The 18,061-nt window shown below is 35.5% G+C and overlaps 1 protein-coding gene and 1 pseudogene across 10 annotated transcripts in view; one reads left to right on the plus strand and one right to left on the minus strand.

The window, feature by feature from the left end:
* Positions 1-18,061, plus strand: part of RPS6KC1 (ribosomal protein S6 kinase C1) — a 236,120-nt gene that overhangs the window by 67,017 nt on the left and 151,042 nt on the right. The gene's annotated exons all lie outside the window — the stretch shown is intronic.
* Positions 1,538-2,621, minus strand: LOC123785641 (large ribosomal subunit protein eL43 pseudogene; annotated as a pseudogene).

An 18,061-nucleotide genomic window follows, 5' to 3' on the forward strand; every position in this document is an offset into this window, starting at 1 on the left:
GATATCTAAGTTTTCTTTGATCATCTTGATGATATTTTTAAGACCAATGGGACTATTTCTGATGTTACTACTCAGCTAAGAGATGCAGACAATCTTCTGCAATTTTCATCCCAGTAAATGGTATCATAAACAATACAAAGCCATTTTTCTTAGTTTATGCCATCCCTGATCATATGTGTGCTAAGAGATGTCCAGACTTATTTAAAAAACTGTGACCTTGTGTGTTGAGGTGTTGCATCATTCTGGGTCTCTTACTGGGTGTTGACTGTTCTCTTTCCCCTTCCCACAATGACGAATCGAATTCCTGGGGAGACTACAAACCCAACTGTATTTCTAGGTTTCCTTTGAGTCACTTAGAGTAGCTTAGAATTGTAGGGTTGGTTCTAGAACGTGTCCAGACTCTATGAATATGGTTAGTCTCTGTGCATTCATAATGATATATGCTCAAGTACTGTAAAAGGCAATTTGAGTCATTGATTTATTGCTTTGAATAAAAGTGACTCAATTATAGGGGCGCCTGGGTGGCACAGCGGTTAAGCGTCTGCCTTCGGCTCAGGGCGTGATCCCGGCGTTCCGGGATCGAGCGCCGCATCAGGCTCCTCTGCTGTGAGCCTGCTTCTTCCTCTCCCACTCCCCCTGCTTGTGTTCCCTCTCTCGCTGGCTGTCTCTCTCTGTCGAATAAATAAATAAAATCTTAAAAAAAAAAAAAAGTGACTCAATTATTAAGAAACCCAAGTATATACTTGTTTGATTTAGAATGGATGGATATATGAGAAGTATAGTAGTAAATTTATGTTTGATAAAGGGAAGGCAGTCACATGGTTTCTTATTGCTGAATTTCAGAAGTGAAAATGTATAACTTTAAAAATAAAAATTTGACTTGTTTATTCTGTTTGTTAACTCTGAAGATAATATGAAAATATTGTCTAGCCCACTTCCTTTGGGATTGCCCACTTCACTATGAAGTATGGTATAGTGTAAGTCTAACAACACCAAAAGCTGTAATTTCAGTTTATTTATTTATTTTTTAAAGATTTTATTTATTTGGAGAGAGAGAGAGAGCAAAAGACAGAGAGCATGAGTAGGGGGAGGGACAGAAGGAGAAGCAGATTCCCTGCTGAGCAGGAAGCTCAATGTGGGGCTTCATCCTGTACTCCGGGATCATGACCTGAGCTGATGGCAGACACTTAACCAACTGAGCCACCCAGGTGCTCCCAAAATCTGTAATTTTAATAGGCAGTGGTGATATAATCATATTGTCTTCTAATGCATTAGCTTCTAGCTGTTTCGACTTATGATCTTCTTTGAGAAGTTTGTTCTTTTTCAATATTATTTTGATTTTTTTGGGTCCCCTTCCAACTCTATATAAATTAAAAATCACCTTTTATTTATTTTTTTCAATGAAAATTAGAAGGACTTTTAATTTCTGTCTTTTGAGAAAGTAAAATTAATGCAACAAAAATCGAAGGATCTAGCTAATAAATTTAACAACAAGCCAAAGTAGTTTTGTTACATAAGTTAACCCATTTGTTGTAGGCTAGCAGTGTTTCAAATGGTGGAGCTTCTGCTGGTCTTTCAACTCCTTCAGTCTTCTGATGGCAGACTTTGCTGTGATGGCAGAAGTGGTGCTGTAGGTCCAGGCACCACTGGTGACAGTTTTCACACAAGAGCCACAATGCCAGAGCCCCACAGCTCGTCGTTTCATCTTGGTTTTGTCACAGAAAGAGCAAGTGCACTTGGTTGGCATGCTGGCTTATTTCAGTCTTCTTCGCCATTATCCTGAAGGAGTCACCATAACAGGTCCCGTATTTACCCAAGATTCCAACCTTCTTGGCGCGTAGCCATGTCGCTGCAAAGTACGTCTGTGCCCAGGGAGAGCTGAAAAAATCACCTTTTAAAAAAATGTTATAGTTGATGTTTTATTTATTTTTTTATTGTTTTTCTTTTTCCTTTTAGAAAATCAGTTTTTCTGTTTCTGCCCAAAAGGCTGTTGGAATTTTGGTAGGGATTGCATTAGATCTGTAAATAAATTTGGGGAGTATTGCCATCTTAAAAATGTCATCTAATCCATGAACACAGGATGTCTTTCCATCTATTTAGATCTTTAATTTCTTTCAGCGGTGTTTTGTAATTTTCAGTGTATGCCTTTCACCTCCTTGGTTAAATCTGTTCCTAGGTATTTATTCTTTTGAACATTATTGTAATTAGAATTGTTTCATTAATTTTCTTTTTGGATTGTTCATTCCTAGTATGTAAACACACTAATTTTTGTGTTTTTATCTTGTATGTGGCAACTTGCTGAATTCGTTTATTAGCTGTAGTAGTTTTTTGGTGGATTCTTTGAGATTTCTATAAGATTATGTTCTCTGTAAATAGACGTAGTCTTGTTCCTTTTCAAGTTGGATGCCTTTTTATCTCTTCTTCTTGCCTAATACTGTGGTTTGGACTTCCAGTGAAATGTTCAGTAGCTTCAGTAAAAGAATTGGTCACATGCCTTCACCATGTTTTTCTAGCTAAGGAATAACCTAATTTGGTAGAGGTTACTTACTCATCTCTGCAAAGGAGATGAGGCATCTTGGCTCGTTCTGGAGTTTGGGGGAAAGCTTGCCATCTTTTGTCATTGAGTATGATATATTTTTTTAAAGAATTTATTTGAGAGAGAAAGAGTGTGAGTGGGGGGAAGGGCAGTAGGATACGTAGAGGGAGAGAGAATCTCAAGCAAACTCCCCACCGAGTGCAGAGCTCCATCTCATGATCCTGAGATCATGACCTGAGCTTAAACCAAGAGTCTGATGGTTAACCAACCATCTGAGCCACCCAAGTGCCCCTCCGTTGAGTATGATACAATGTTAGTTATTAGTTTTTCATAGATGCCCTGTATCATGTTGAAGAAGTTCCCTTCTACTCCTAGTATTCTGGATGGTTTTATTATGAAAGAGTGTTAGATTCTGTTAAATGCTTTTTCTGCTTCAGTTGAGATGATCATGTGTTTTTTTCCCCCTTTATTCTATTAATATGATATATTACATTGGTTTTCTTTACATTAAACCACCTTTGCATTCCTGGAATAAATCCCACATGCCACAGAGATATTTGTCTTATATTTAAACCTAATTGTGCTTTTAGTTATCTCTTGAATATTAGGTTCATCACTGTAATATAGTTGGAAAAGATAGGCTGCTCATTGAAGTGTGAACCCGCTTCTCCATCTTAATCAGTAAATTGCCATTTTACTTTTCAAAGAGCAGTACTAAACAAATTCAGAATTTTTTTAATGAAAGTTTTCCACTGCCATTTCTGTTTTAAAGATTTTATTTGTTTATTTGAGAGAGAGAGAGAGAGAGAGAGCGAGCACAGAGGGAGAGTGAGTGGGAGAAGCAGACACCCCACTGAGCAGGGAGTCTGATGCAGGGCTCGATCCCAGGACCCTGGGATCATGACCTGAGCTGAAGGCAGACGCTTAACCAACTGAGCGACCCAGGTGCCCTGCCTTTTCTGTTTTAAAATAAAACCTGTGCTCGTCACTATAATTCAGTAAATTGTAATTCAATAAATTGCTTTAGTTGAGGAATTTTTAGATCTTAACTGTTTTGAAACGGGCTAGAAGAAAGCATTTTAAAACAGTAAAACTCAGATTTTAAAAATAGACATTTGAGAGTAATTATATGTCACCTATTCTGTTTTCCTGTCCCCATCATTACCCTGTTTCTTTCTTTCTTTCTTTTTCTTTTTCTTTCTTTCTTTCTTTCTTTCTTTCTTTCTTTCTTTCTTTTCTTTTCTTTTCTTTTCTTTTCTTTTCTTTTCTTTTCTTTTCCTCTCTTTCTCTTTCTTTCTTTCTTTCTTTCTTTCTTTCTTTCTTTCTTTCTTTCTTTCTTTCTTTCTTTCTTTCTTTCAGTATCTAGGAAGTGTCTGTAACAGGAAAAAGGAGGTACTAAATGCAGTGCTCTCAGAAGAAACTATTTCATAGGTTCAGGGAGAAGATACTATAGACTGAATGTGTCTTCCCAAAATTCATATGGAAACCTAATCCCTAGTGTGATGGTGTTTGGAGGAGAGGCCTTTGGGAGATGATTAGGCTTTGAGGGTTCTGCCCTCATGAATGGGATTAGGGCCCATTAGAGACCTCAGAGAGCTCCTTTGTTCCTTTCACCATGTGAGGGCACAGTGAGAACAGCCATCCGTGAGGAAGCCAGCACCAGATAGCAGATCTGTTGGAGTCTTGCTCTTGGCCTTTGAGCCCCTGGAACTGTGAGAGATAAATTTCTAAGTTCCATGGTATTCTGTTCTTGCAGCCAGAATGGACTAAGAGAAGACTTTCGATTCTCTAGCTGTGATGTTCACAAATGAAGAGAGAGTTGCTTTTTAAATTATCCTCTACTCAGATCAGTCCTTTCAAGTTTTGTGTTATACTGGATTCTTTCAGTTACAGGCTAACAAAACCAACTCAAGAAGCTCACATAGAAAGTGTTTTAGCCCACATAAATGAGTAGTTACATATGGCTAGATTCAGGTGTTAGAAGTGTCAACGTGGTTTCTATGCCTGTTTGCTTATCTTTATACGTGGCCTGTACTTTCAGTCCCCTTTCTCTGATTTACATTTATTTCCAGGTGGTGTGAAAGATAACCCCCAGCAGCTATAGGTTTACAGAGGCTTTTTCCTCTGAGTTCTAGAGGAAGAGGGTGTTTTCCCCCTAGCTCCTGTAAAAGCATGGGTCACATGCCTTCATCTTGTTTTTCTTAGCGAGGAATAACCTAATTAGGTATAGGGTATTTACTCATCCCTTCAAAGGTGGGCAGAACTATACCTAATGAACCACATGAACTGAACAACATAGCGATAGAATGTGAGGGGAGTGGACCAAAATGGGAAAGGGTTATTAGGCAGAAACAAAACAAAATTAAAATGTCATCCTCCCCTTACCCTTCCTAACCCCACACTTATCCCTCATAAGCTTTCTCCCCCTGCCATGGTTGTTTATATGTTTTTTCATATATGTTTCTTAGATTCTGTAGGGAACAAGCACATCTATTTTTTTTTTTTTACTTTGAATTGAATTGAATATACAGAAAAGTACATATTGTAAGTATATAGATTGATATCTTTTCACACATGGAACACACTTACGTTACTGGTATCCGGATTAACAAATAGAACTCGACTAGCACTTTTGAAGCTTCCTTCTGTTCTTTTCCAATTACTACCTCTCCAGAGGTGTTTGCTGTCTTGATCTCTAATAGCACTGATTGCATGAGAGCTGCCTTTTTCTAGTTTTACTTTTTGTGTGGGTATGGTTCCAGTTTATGTCCTCTTCTGTCCATTCACCCCTCTCCTGTGCGCTTTCTTTTATGGATGAGGATGGCGGAATGGTTGGTGTTTCTCTTTTGTTTTTATAGGCTCCTTACCTTTCTCCTCTCATTTCCATTATTCCCAGCTTCCCTTTGCTGTTACATCATGCCCGTTTCTATATAGGGTCTATTTCTTCTCCAGAAGAAAAGCTTTCTTTACCAAGGCTCTCACTTTTGGTTCCATTCACACTCAAGTCTTTCTTTATATTTATACCCTGTGTTTTCAAACTACCAAGTCCCAGTTTATGTTTTGTATTTTGGTATTTAATTGGACTTTCTCTTTCTGGGGGTGTTTATGTTTTCTTTTGTTTTTCTTCTGTTCTTTAAGTCCTGTGTACCCCTGTATACTTTTTTCAGGGCTCTGTTGTTAAGCTCTTTCTTCTCTGGTTTCTACATTCATGGACCTGCAATAGTGGGGCCCTTGGAGCTCTGTTGTAATTTGGTTTATTTCTCTATTTACAGATAATCTGAAGGTCATGGTATTCTTTTCTTAGTAATGCTCAAGGTGTGGGTCATATGTGGTTTTATTTACTCCCCCAGTTTTTTCATTAGTTTTGTTTTTTGGTTTTGAGAGATTATGTGGGGAGATTTGCAATTGGGTGGCTATGATTATCCTCCAGACTTGAGATTCCACACTTACTGTTTTTTTGAATGTTAAGTAACCTTTGCATTCCTGAAATAAACCTGCTGGGTTGCAGTGTATCTTTTTTATATATCACTGGGCTTGGTTGCTAAGATTTATGTGCATGTTTTTATTTTTCATAGTTATTGTCTTATTTATCTATCTATATTCACAGACACATATGTTACAAACATGTCTATGGAATTAAAAGTAAATTATAAACAACAAGGCTTTGACCCTTATGTAATAGACATTTCTAGAAAATAAGGTCATTCTTTTCCATATCCACAATGCCAGTATCATACTTAACAAATTTGAGAACACTTTTAGAGAAAGGGCTTTAATACTGGGTTTAATTTCTTTAATAGATATCCAACTGTTAAAATTGTATGTATTTCTTCTTTTATCAACTTATTGGTAAGTTGTATTTTTCAAAGAATTTATTTCATACAAATGGTCAAATTAATTTTTTTCTCTGCTCCTTTACTTTATTTCATTATTCTTATTGAGATATAATTGGTGTATAACATTATTTTAGTTTTAGGTGTATAATGTAATGATTTGATATATTTATATATTGCAAAATGATCACAGTAAGTCTTGCTAACATCCATCACCACACAATTACAAATTTTTTTCTTTGTGATCAGAACTTTTAAGATATATTCTCTACATAACTTTCAAATACACAGGACAGTATTATTAACTGCAGACACCATGTTGTATATTATACCCCTTGGATTTATTTCGTTTATAACTGGAAGTAGTTTATACTTTTTGACTCCCTTAACTCATTTTGCCTACCTGCCACCGCCTTCCCTCTGGCAATCATGAGTCTTCTCTGTGGCTGTGAGCTTTTTTTTTTTTTTTTAATAGATTCTAAATATAAGTGAGATCACACAGTATTTATCTTTCTCTGTATACCTTATTTCACTTAGCATAATGCCTTCAAGGTTCATCCATATTGTTGCAAATGGCAGGAGTCCCTTCTTTTTTATGGCTGAGTAATATTCCTGCGTGTGTGTATGTATGTGTTTGTGTGTGTGCCACACTTTCTTTATTCTTTCGTCCATTGATGGACACTTTGGTTGTTTCTATTTTTTTTGCTATTGTAAATAATGCTACAGTGAACATGGGTTTGCAGATATCTTTTTAAGTGTTTTTGTTTTCTTTGGATAAATACCTGGAAGTGGACTTGCTGGGAATTAGAGTAGTTCTATTTCTAATTTTTTGAAGAGCCTCCATACTGTTTTCCATAGTAGCTGCACCAATTTATATTCCCACCAACAATGTGCAAGGGTTTCCTGTTCTCCACATCTTGCGAACTCCTGTTATCTCTTGTCTTTTTGATAACAGCCACTCTAAGAGGTGTGAGGTGATTTCCTAATTGTGGTTTTGATTTGCATTTTTCTGGTGATTAGTGATATGGAGCATCTTTTCATGTATCTATTGGCCATCAGAATGTCTTTGGAAAAATGTCTATTTAGATTCTGTGCATTTTTAAATCTTTTTTTTTGTCTTTAATGAGTTGGATGAGTACCTTAAGTATTTTGGTTATTAATCCCTTATATGGATATACAGTTCGCAAATATTTTCTCCCATTTGGTAGGTTCATTTTGTTGATGGTTTCCTTTGCTGTGCAGAAGCTTTTTAGTTTGGTGTCCCACTTGTTTATTTTTGCTTTTGTTGCCTTTCCTTTTGGCACAAACCCTCGTATTTATTGATTGTAGAATTATTTATAGTATCTTTCTATCTCTTTGATTTCTGTTGGATTTTTCCTGATGTTGGTAACTTACTATATTTTCTTAATTAGTCATATTAAGGATTTACTAGTTTTATTAATGTTAGAATATTTATTTATACTATTGTATGTTACTTTTCTATTTTATGGATTTCTATTTATTTTCCTCCTACTTAACTTTAGGTCTGATGTTTACTTTTTGAATTAGGAGCTTTCATCTTTGAGTTTTGGCCTTTTTTTCTATATGTTTAAGGTTATAAATTTCCCACTGAGTACTGCTTTAGCTACATTCCATAGGTTTAGATATGTCATATCTTCATTGTTAGCAGTTCAAAATATTTTTTTTGGTCCCATTAGTTTTCTGTGCTGCTGTAACAAATTACCATAAATTTACAACACAAATTTATTATTTTATGGTTTCGTAGGTTAGAAATCGGACCTGAATTTCACTGGGCTAAAAATCAAGGTATGGGCAGGACTGTATTCCTTTCCAGAGACTTTAGGGGAGAATCTGTTTCCTTGTCTTTTCCAGCTTTTAGAGGCTGCCTGCATGCCTACTTCATCTTCCGAGTCAGCAGTGTTATATCCCTTTGACCATTCTTTCCTAGTTAGGTCTCACCCTGATTCTCAGCAAGGAAAGGCTACCTGATTTTAAGGACTGATGTGATTTGGTTGGGCCTACTCTGATAATCCAAGATAATTGCCCCATCTCAAGATTCTTAACCTTAATCACATTCGTAAAGTCACTTTAGCCAAGTTAAGTAATTTATTTACAGGTTCCTGGGTTAGGACATAGCCATTTTTAGGGGTCCATTAGTCTGTCTACTGTACCTGTGAATTACTTCTGAGTAATATATTTCTAAGCGTCATAAACATACTACTTAATTTCCCAGCAGTTGGGATTTTTCTAGTTATCTTCCTGTTATTGATTTATAGCTTAATTCCATGGTGTTCAAAGAATTTTGAATGATTTCATTTTTTTGAAATTTGTTGAGGCTTTCTTTATGGCCAAGCTACTCTGCCTATTTAATCATTTTAAATAGCGCCTTGAAATGGGATTGCTTGCTACATTCAAAAAATTAATTGAGGACTTCATGATACTTTCTATTACATGACTATCTTTTGTTTGTAGGACACCATATTATAGTAGTCTCTGTCTTTTTTTGGGTAGTTAACCAATCATTACAGTATAGTCATTCTGTATTACTGAACAGTCATAACTACTTATGATTAAATGGATTTTTGATCTGTATGAGATGTTATTAAATTTTTCTGATTAATGAAAACATATCTATTTTACTGGCTGTGAGTTAAAAGCTCACAAATACAATCAAATTGTGTTGTAAATAGTTACCTTGATTGAGTCCAGATCAGTGATAACCCATTCCCCTACAGAAGAAAAGTACACTGTAGGGCAATAAAGAACAAAGATGTTGAGTACTCAGGACAAATAAAAGCAGAGATTAGAAAAAAGAACTCCAAATTGAATTTTTTGTTGTAGTTGATTGGTTTGTTATTTGCAGGGATAGGGGACAATGCCCTGACTTATACTATTAATGAAAGGCCCATCTTTGCCCAAGCAACAAGAAGCAAGATTAGAAGGAATAAATAATAAGAAGCATAGATGTGACATCAGTACATGGTAATAATCCTTTTACATGAAGTGATCCAGTAGATTTGCATTGTGTGATCTAGAAAGTCAGGTCAACTTTGTTCCATTCAACAAAACTTTAATGGATGACTATTATGCTCACTAAAATTAATGAGCACTTAAAAGATATTGAGGGGGGAAAGAGTGGTAAATAAACAATTTAAAAAGTTCCATTATTTTGTACTTTCCTCCATTTTTCTCTTTAGCATCTCTCAGCTATCTTCCATTTCTCTATTTATCTTAGTTTTCATGATCCATCATTTCAAAAAGTCTTGGCAGATACCTTAATCTCCCTTCTGATCTTTTATCACATTTACCTGGCAGAACTCCAGCCCTGGATTAATTTATCCATTTGTTTTTGGAGTATCCATGTTTCCATGATTTCTGGCTTACAGAGGCAGACAGCTGGGCAGCTGAGTGCTGTTGGAAGAAACCACACATTCTGGACAGATTGGTAACTAAACTGAATTCATTGTTACTAATCTTAACTGGACTCTCAGTAACGTTTCTTATTCTTTATGTTCTCTCGTTAACTTACATATATACAATCTTTAGTTAACTGTTTCATACAACCTCTGCTTTCCTAAATTGCCTGTTATTCCAATGACACCATGCTTTTCTTAGTTTTTAATTCTTAGGTTAACCTTTTTAAGTCTACTTTGCCAGCTCCTTCTTCCCCACTTGACCTTTAAATGTAGAAGTTTATTGGGATTTGGTTGTCAGCCTTCTTAGCCTCCTTACGCTACTTTCTTGGGGATTTCAACATTATATAATTTCAGTGACTGTGTAAAATAACACTGTATTATAGAAATAAAACGTGACACACATATGTAATTAAAAAATTTCCAGTAGCCACATTAAAACTAGACTTCCACTTACTCATATGTGGAATTTAAGAAATAAAACAAATGAACAAAGGAAAAAAAAGAGACAAACCAAAAAACAGACTCTTAATATAGTGACCAAACAGATGGTTACAGAGAGGAGGGTGGATAGGGGGATGAGTGAAATAGGTGAAGGGGATTAAAACAAAACAAAACAAACAAAAACACTAGGATTTCTACTGTTGGCCAAGATGGGCTATAGGGACTGTATTTACTCTCCTTCCTGAAGAAACTAAAAAACCAGACAAAGTAATATAACAGTGGTTTTCAAGGCACTGGACATTAGACAGTGAAGGACAGTGGTTTTTGAGAGACATGAAACAGATAAGGTGAGTCTTAAGATTGCCCAACTTACTGTCTTGAGTTTCCAGGTGTGGCTTAGGAAGAAGGAAGGCAGATGAATTGTGGCAAAACCTGCAGATTGAGGAGATGGGGCTGAATCCAGCAAGACCAAAGCAGAGTTCACAGTTGGAGCTTGCAGGATCGTTGCCTAATGTCTGGTGTTTTATCTAGAAAGGAGATGGCTGTTCAGAGATTTGCAGTGTCCCCTGGAATACTTAATGGAGTAGTGATTAGTGCCTAGCTGTGGAGAAACTATTCAAGGTGAGAGAAAGATCCACTGAAAGGATTAGGGGAGACATTCTGGGTGCTCACACAGGGCTGGGAATGTGTCTCTTCCTAACGGGTGGTCTTGAAAATCTCTTTCATGTGGCATTAGGTGGAATATTCAAGAGTCTTACACCATGATTGTGGAATAATAGTTTGCTCCAGACCCACCCTAACAAATCTCAGAAACAAGACCCAAAAGGATCAAGCTGCTTCTAAGAATCATAAGTGTATTCTAGAACAAAGCTTAATATTTGTAGGAATAAGAAGATATCTACCACCTAATAAGGGAAAATCACAATGGCTGGCATCTAATAAAAAATTACCATTTATTCAAAGAAACAGGAAAAATATGACCCATAGTGAGGGAAAAAATCTGTCATTCAGAACCCACCCAGAATTGACACAGATGTTAAAATGAAAGGATGACGACTTTAAAACTTAGTAGAAATGTATTCATTATGTAAAGTTAAGTAGAGCAAGGGAAGATTTACAAAAGACCCAATTGAACTTCTGGAGATGAGAGCTACAGTATGGGAAATGAAAAATAATGGCAGATTAGATATTTTAGAAGAAAGGATTAATCAAGTGGAGGACATAGCAATAGATACTATCCAAAATGAAATAAAGATGAAAAAATCAAGCAAAAAAATTAATATAACATCAGTAGGCTATAGAACAGTTTTCTTCATGTAATTGGAGCCCCTGAAGAGGGGAGGGCAAGAAGGAGACTGAATATTATTTGAGTGAATAATGCCTGAAAAATGCTTTCCAAATTTGATGCAGATATTCTATAGGACCAAGGAACTCAACAATGCCAGGCATAAGAAACATGAAAGCCTATACCCAGGCACATTCTAATCAAATTTCTCAAAACCAGTGTTAAAGAGAAAATCTTAAAAGCAGGCAGACACAGATAGAAGAACAAAGATGAGAATGATGTCAGATTTCTTGTCAGAAACAATGCAAACAAGAAGACTGTTGATTAACACCTTTAATGTATGTAGAGAAAAATTCTGTCAAGTGAATTCTGTACCCAGTGAAAATATATTTCAAAAATGAAGGCAAAATAAAGAATTGTTAATTGTAGGGTCCCTGGCTGGCTGAGTTGGTAGAGCATGTGACTCTTGATCTTGGGGTTGTGAGTTCAAGCCCCACATTGGGTATAGAGCCTACTTAAAATAAAAAGCGGGAGGTGCCTGGGTGGCTCAGTCAGTTAAGCATCTGCCTTTGGTTCAGGTCATGATCCCAGGGTTCAGGGATCGAGTCCTGCATTGGGCTCCCTGCTCAGCGGGGAGTCTGCTTCTCCCTCTGACCCCCCCCCCCGCCCCCCGTGCTCTCTCTCTCAAATAAATAAAATCTTAAAAAAAAAGAATTGTTAATTGAGAGTGATGGATATGTTCATTATTTTTGATTGTGGTGTCTTTGGGTTTTTTTTTTTTTTAGTTGGTCTAGATAAATATCAATTTCATCTTTTCAAAAAACCAACTTTTGATTTCATTTGTTTTTCTCTTTCTAAATTTTCTATTTAATCGGTTTCTCCTTCTTCCTCTGCATTCTTTTTGTGTAGTTTCCTCTTCGTTGTTTAGATTTGTTTCATCTTAAGGGGTGGAAGCTTAGGTTATTGATTTGAGATCTTTTCAACATAGGTCTTTAAAGCTATAAGTCCTTCTAAGTAGTGCTTTTGCTACATCTCAGAAATTTTAATTGTGTTGCTTACATTTTCACTCAGCTTGAAATTCTCCTTTTATTTTTGTCCGTTTTTGCTTCTGTTTTAGGACTGTTATTAGATGCATGCATGTTTATAACAGTTTATCTTTCTGATTAATTTAACTTTTGACATTATGAAGTTTCTGTTTTTGTCCCTAGTGACATCTGTTTTTCTTAAAATCTATTTTATTGGGTATTAGTAAAGCTATTTACTTTCAATCTGTTAGTTTCTTTGAATCAAAGTGTGTTTCCTATAGACAGGCTACAGTTGGATCTTTAAAAAAAAAATCTAGCTTTATAATCTCTGCTTTTTGATTGGTGTGTTTAATCCATATACATTTATTGTATTTAATAATGTGGTTGGATTTATGCTTGCCATTTTGCTATTTTCTATATGTCTCCTATCCTTTTTTGTTTTTTACTGCCTTCTTGTGTGGTAAGTACATATTTTTTTCTAGTGTACCATTTGTTCTCTCTCTTTTTTTTGTAGACTGTATCATTTTGAGTTTTTTATTTTCTGTAGTGGTTTTTCTGAAGATTAAGGTAATAAGTGCTTTAACTTAAAATATTGTACTTCAGAGTAAAATTACCAGAATTCTAGTAATATATAGGTAACTTCACTTCAGTATAGCTCTCTTCCCTTCTTACATCTTTTTGCTAGTATTATCATATATGTTACATTTTTATATAAGCTCTACACTGTAGTCTTATAATTATTATTTAAATGGACTTATCCTTTAAATCAGTTTGGAGAAAATCTGAGTTTATCTTTTGCTTCTTTTAAGATTTTCTGTTTTGGCTTTTGAAAGTTTGGTTATTATGTGTTTAGATGTGGATCTTTTTGAGTTTATCCTTCTTGGTGTTGTAGTCTTGGTATTTGGTGATCTTCTTGGATATGTAGATAAATGTGCATCAATTTGGGAAGTTTTTTGCCTTTTTCTGCCCTTTTCCCCCCTTTTCTGTTTCATGAACTGCATTTATGTATATGTTGGTGTGCTTGATGGTATCAACAGCTGTCTTAGTCTGGTCCCCCCTCCCTTTTTTATTGTTTAATTTTATTCAGAGTGGGTAATATTTACTCATGTGTCTTAAAATTTGCTGATTCTTTTTTTCTGTCAGCTCATTATGCTGTTGAGTAATTTTTAATTCCAGAATTTCTATATAATTTTGTTAGTTTTTATGTTTTTGTTAAAAAATATTTGATGATTGTCTTTCTTTCTTGATTCTAAACCATTCTGTCTCTACCGATAGCCTAACTGACCTTTTGAAAATAGACTCTCATCATGTCACTTTCTTGCACTAAACTCATTGCTTTGAGGATAAAATCCAAAGATATTATGGTCTATTAGGCTATGAATGATTTGGCTTCTGCTTTTCTCTCCAGGCTCATATTGAACCAGTCCTATTCACTTATTCTTTTTAGCCACAGTAGCCCTTTTTTACCTCTTAGAAGGCACCACGGCCCTTCCCGTGTTCGAACTTTCACATAAGCTGGGGTCTTTTTGAGTGCTTTACTGTAATTTTTCAGTTGATAGTTCCTTCTCGTTCATGAGGTCTCAGTTTCAGTGACATTTCCTCAAGGGAACATTTTCTCACCTCTGTTCACACCAGAATAGACTTCCTGAACTTTGCTGTCATTGCGCACTGTTTTGCTTCAAGTATTTATCATATTTACAATGAAATAATAATTTGTGCAGTTACTTAATGAATATCTCTTTATTTACTTGTAATATCCTTGAAGGCAAGGTATTTTATTTATTGTATTTTCTAGCACAGTGCCTGTTACATAGGAAATTCTCTATAAATATTTTGAATGAGAATGATTCTATAAATACATATAAATGGGCACTTGACCAGAGAGAAGGAGAAGGCTTATAGGGAAAGTTTTTGCAGGAGGTGATAAATAAGTTGAATCCCAAAGTATGTATAGTAAACAGAGAGGATGCATGAAAGTAGCTCTTGAAAATACCAAATAGGTTTAAAATATCTTCTGTCTGGTATATCAGTACTCTGCACAGACATTAGTATATGTGTCCCAAAGGTTTGACAGCGTGTTGAATTCAGCTGTTTGAAATGGCATTAATTGTATTTTTAAAAAAGATTTTGCTTATTTATTTTAGAAAGAGAAAGCATGTGTGTGGGGTGAGGAGCAAAGGGAGAGGAAGAGGGAGAGAGACTCTGAAGCAGACTGCCAGGGGCAGAACCCAGTGTGGAGCTTGATCCCATGACTGCAAGATCATGACCCTAGCCGAAACCAAGAGTCGGATGCTCCACTGACTGAGCCACCCAGGCAACCTGCATTAATGTATTTATTATTACAATTATTATATTTGTAGTATCAATAGAAGTAGTGGAACTCAGTGTTGAGACTTCTTGATTGTCTGACCTTGAGTTTGGTTTCTAGCTTTAATAAATAAGCTTCTGTCCTATTCCCTTACCCAGTCTTAGTCATGTCTTTCCTATTCTAGCATCCTTGGAATGGGAGCTCTGTTCTGTTTTGATCAGACCCAACCCAAAATTCTGCAAAACAAGCGTTTAACCTAAAATTAAAGCTTGGGAGCTGGGAAACTGTTATTTGATTTGCTGTAATACTTTGCTCGTGTTCTTATTGGGAGCAAGATGGGGATAGACAGGTACTTTTAGCATACCTCAATAGCTAATATTCAAGGGAAGAACGGAATAGCTCACTTAGAAATATTTGTATCAAAATGAGGAGTTACATAAGTTTGGACCCAGAAGGGTTAATTCTGCACTATTTCTAAAACTGTTTGTGAAAATAAACAGAAAAACTGTTTCCTGAGAATTCTTTATTATCAGGGTTTCTCTGTATTACAGGTAATCATCATAGATGTTCTAATAAAAATTGCCTTTTTTAAAAAGAGGAAGAACCTTACAAAAATATTAAAGGGTTGTGCTGCTTTCTTCATTTTAGATTTTATTAGCTTTGGAGACCAGAAGTCTTGGGCCTTCAGGAATATCCATCTGAGGATGATTATTGGTATGCGATATTAGTTCATGCATAATAGTAATAGTAATAATAATGATGATTACCTTTTATGTAGTTAGAATCAAAGTGTATGAGTATGAAACAATATATTTTGAGGTTTTGGTTCTTCATTTGTTCGTCTCATGTCAAAGATATATGTGTCTGGTGGGTCTAGATGGAATAGATATTATACATTAAAAACCTATAAGGAGCCTTCTAAACTTCTGATGTTCAGGGCGCTTGGTTTCCTGCAGCTGATGGGCTTAACATGCTGTATTTCCCATAGGTTTACAACTGCAGGAAGAAAGTCTGGGTGAATCGTTTTCTGTCAGATGTTTCTTGAATTGTTGGTTATTTTGGTGTCAGGTTTTATGTTGAGAGTTTCACGTTTTAATGACAAAAATGTTTACTGGAAATTATAGCTTGGAAAAGAGAACCACATTCCTGCTTCTACAAAAAAAAAAAAAAAAGCTAGGTAAAACATTGATGTAAGGTAAAGTAGCTGTGGAGTTTTATATTCAGATTATATGAACAGTAAACAGAGCATCTAAAATAACCACTTGCACATTGCAACAAACACATCATCATTTGCTTAAAAAAGAGTTATAATTACAGTTGACGAAGCATGGACACCATAAAAAATGCATTAGTTTGGCTTGACACATTAATTACCTGTTTTTGCAGATGTTTTTATGTATTGTTGTGTGAACAGTTTACAAAATAATTACAGGAAAGTCGTATGGAAAATAAACTAAGTGGGTGGTTTCTCGTCTAAATATTTTCATTCATGTGAATCTGTGTGAGGCACAGCTGCTCGATTGCAAAAGCAGAGAGAGAGATGAGGATTCTCGAAGGGTTTTTTACTAGTGGTCTCGGTCATCAGTGTCCCCACATTTTTATATCTTTAGCAACACAGCTTAAAAACATTAAAATGAGAGGGTTGATTTAATTCCTGTGATTACTGGAAAAAGCCTTAATTCTGCTCAGAAGAAATATAGATATCTATGAGTATTTTCAAGTGAACCAAACCAAACTAAAAAACCCTAAATGGAACCTACTGCTGCTTCAGTACTAGGAGGTATTAGGCACTTTGTGGAGTCAATCATTATTACGTAGTTTTATATAACTTATAGCTTAAGTCAATCTTAATAATTAAACATTGAGCCTTGTGTAAATTACACAGAAGTTGAGTTTATTCTCTTTTAGGAAGTATTAAGAACGTAAACCTGCTTTTTCTCATAAGCTTAATGTGTTGCCATTAGTGATCTCAAAGTGTGTTTCATCTGAAAAATAACCAGATCATTGTACAGGCATATTGTACTCTTACAAACTGTTAAGAAACAGATTTTCCAAAATTGTAATTGTCAAACAAGAAAAAGTTCATAGACTTCATTCTGTTTTACACAGTGGTTTACAATTAAGTAGCATATCTATGCTTGTGTTTCCCTCATTGATGCTGTCATGACAGTTTTTCATAAAACTAAATAAAAAATGTAGATTGTCCTTTTAGTTCAACCATACCACTTCTATGCTGTGTTCCTCCATATTCCTCTCTTACGATTTCACCTACACAGAAGATAAAGACAATAATTATATAGACATTTTCTAAAATGCATTTATCTTAACTAAGTTCAAGAAAGGCACTAAGTTATAGGAAGAGTTAATTGGAGCATCTCTAGGCATGATAGTATTGTTATCAGACCATGTAGTATTGGTGCAAAATCATTCGCTTTTCCATTCATTTATTAAAATTTATGGAGGGTCTTCTATATGTGATGTTTCTGTGACAACACTGAAATGACTGTAAACATTGAGAGATAACTGTGTCTGGAACATAATAGATGCTCAGTAACTATTAGGCATCTTTCTTTCTGAAGATGATAGGAGCAGCAGAATATGTGGTTGTGGAGAACTTTTTCACTTTGGTGGCTTACTTACTTCCTGGGGAGGATTTTCTTTGTTATCCCGACATGGGCTTCAAATGTGATATACTGTGGGTGTATTGCTTGACGCATTCTTTGAATTGTTTAAATGTGGAGATACGTATCTTCATGTTAAATAAATCTGGAGATGGAATGGAGTCTGTTCTAATTCTGGTATACACTAAGTCAGTTTAATTTTAAGGTGGGGATGCATTAAAGGAGTCTGTAAAACCTTTAAGATTCAGAAGAATTAACTGCATATAGTCAGTAATTATCACTTTACATCATCTCAAAGGAAAATATGTGATCCAATATCATGACATCAAGAAACCAGTTGTTGGACTTTAGAGCCTTCCATGGATTTGCTACATCTAAAGATGTCTCTTCTAGCGTAAAAGAAATGAGCAAAAGCCTTTGTGGGGGTTGGGGGACTTCTCATATTTACTAGTATAGCAGATAAAACAATTCTTAGTTTATGTGGAGTTTCTTTTCCATATTTTCTCTTATCTTTATTCCATCTCAGAAGGCAGAGTTTTAGCTCCTAGGTTTTAATTCTTCATTCCTTTTTCCTTCGATATATCTATAGTTCTTTT

This window comes from Ursus americanus, chromosome 2 (genome assembly GCF_024610735.1).
Source record: "Ursus americanus isolate L20-20 chromosome 2, mUrsAme1.1.p, whole genome shotgun sequence".
Classification (NCBI taxonomy): domain Eukaryota; kingdom Metazoa; phylum Chordata; class Mammalia; order Carnivora; family Ursidae; genus Ursus; species Ursus americanus.